Source organism: Rhea americana, unplaced genomic scaffold (genome assembly GCF_003343005.1).
Source record: "Rhea americana isolate MKP2758 unplaced genomic scaffold, rheAme1 scaffold_819, whole genome shotgun sequence".
Classification (NCBI taxonomy): Eukaryota; Metazoa; Chordata; class Aves; order Rheiformes; family Rheidae; genus Rhea; species Rhea americana.
In genome coordinates this window covers 1,850-3,898 of record NW_028187000.1, presented here as the reverse complement: position 1 = coordinate 3,898, position 2,049 = coordinate 1,850, and the positions used below count along the sequence as shown (strand labels likewise).

The 2,049-nt window shown below is 51.0% G+C and overlaps 1 pseudogene; it reads right to left on the bottom strand.

Annotated features, from left to right (window-relative positions):
* Positions 1–444: 444 nt before the first annotated feature.
* On the bottom strand, positions 445–1,378 carry LOC146585355 (olfactory receptor 14J1-like; annotated as a pseudogene).
* Between the last annotated feature and the right edge of the window lie 671 nt (positions 1,379–2,049).

The window sequence follows — 2,049 nt, the reverse complement described above, 5'->3', positions numbered from 1 at the left end:
ACAGTCCCCAGCACACAACTCTTGACCACTCACCCTCTCCAGGCACCCTGGGCATTCGCAAGTGACAGCTAAATCCAGCCCTCATTCCCACACACATCACCCAAAAGAGATGATGCCCCTTAGCCCATGGGGTAAAGGCCTTTTTGGGTGTAATTCCCTGATCAGATTCTTGGCTCCAGCTTTGGAAAAAGACCCCAGCAATCAGGCACAGTAGTAAGGAGACCCTCTTTTATTGCAGGGATGCTACTTGGAAGGCCAGCTCTGACACAGTGATAGGCAGATTTACAGGCGGCCTCTGGGTGAGAAAGACCAGGTTTCTGCCTCCAGAAATGCGGGAGGAATTCAGACATTACTGCACAAACATGACTATCACAGACAGACCTCCCAAGGCACAAAAGATGCTAGAGATAAACTGGGAATCAGTTGTGAGGAAAGATGGGTAGCTCATTGCTGCTCAACTAGTACCATCTGAACCAGTTTCCTCACTGCCTCCTGAAGCTCCTTGTTCCTCATGCTGTAGATGAGTGGGTTCAGTGTTGGAGGCACCACTGCGTACAGAACAGCCAGCACCAGATCCATTGCTGCGGAGGAGATAGAAGGTGGCTTCAGGTAGGCAAAGATGATAGTGCTGAGAAACAGGGAGACCACGGCCAGATGCAAGAGGCACATGGAAAAGGCTTTGTGCCGGCCCTGCTCAGAGGGGATCCTCAGCACAGCAATGAAGAACTGCATGTAGGACAGCACAATGAAAATGAAGCATCCAAAGGCTGAACAGCTAATAATCCCAAGAAGCTCAATTTCCCTGAAGTAGAAGTCAGAGCAGGAGAGCTTGAGGATCTGGGAAATTTCACAGAAGAACTGGTCCACTCTGTTGCCTTGGCAGAGAGGGAGTGAAAATGTGTTAGCAGTGTGCAGGAGAGCATTGAGAAACCCACCGGCCAGGCAGCTCCTGCCATTCTGACACAAGCTCTGCTGTCCATGATTGTGCCGTAGTGCAGGGGTTTGCAGATGGCAAGGTAGCGGTCATAGGCCATGACAGTGAGGAGAGAATACTCTGCTGAAAACAAGAAGACAACCAGGAAGACCTGGGCAGCACATGCAGAGTAGGAAATGGACCTGGTGTTCCAGAGAGAATTGGCCATGGATTTGGGGACAGTGGTGGAGATGGAGCCAAGGTCGAGAATGGAGAGGTTGAGCAGGAAGAAGTACATGCGGGTGCGGAGGTGGTGGTCACAGGCTATGGCTATGATGATGAGGCCGTTGCCAGGAGAGCAGCCAGGTAGATGCCGAGGAAGAGGGAGAAGTGCAAGAGCTGCAGCTCCCGGGTGTCAGCGTACACCAGGAGGAGGAACTCACTGAGGGAGCTGCTGTTGGACATGTTGCACCTCCTGAGCTTGGGGCACTGTCCAAGGAAGAACAGATAGACACAAATTAGGACACACTTCTCTGAGCAAAGCTCTTTCAAACCTCCCCCCCCCTCCCTGCACACACACACATTAGCACTCCCTATCTTGGCTGCACCAACACTGAGCTCCACGGCTTGATCTCTGGTTTGTGGTGGCTGAGTTTGCCATGAGGAGCAGCGGCCTCTGCCCGTGGGCTCCCGAGGAGTCAGCCCTGACCTACAGCAGTGCGTACATGGGAACAGACGTGACTAAGATTTATATTCCCAGTTCCGGTCAGATTTAATCAACTCCATTTTAAACAATGCAGGTTCATGAACAGTTTTAAGGCTTTTTTGGTTTTGTTTTCTTTAGCTGACTTTGACCCTGTCACACCGGAGGAGGATTCTTGGAAGTAGAAATCATCCACACTTCTGCTGCAGCAGAATGACCATTTCTGATTCCAGCGAGGCAAAAGGTTTTGGTGTAGAGGGAGGAGCGCCGGCTTGTTCCCAGGTGCCCTGTTCTCCCACCTCGAAGACTGAAGACAGTTGCAGAAATTTTCTTTTTAATGTTACCAAAAAGGAAATGGCACTGTGAACAGCAGAGGAATCCACTTCCAAAGTGCCCATCAGCACTATTCCTGAGGGTATGTGTGCGTGTGTTG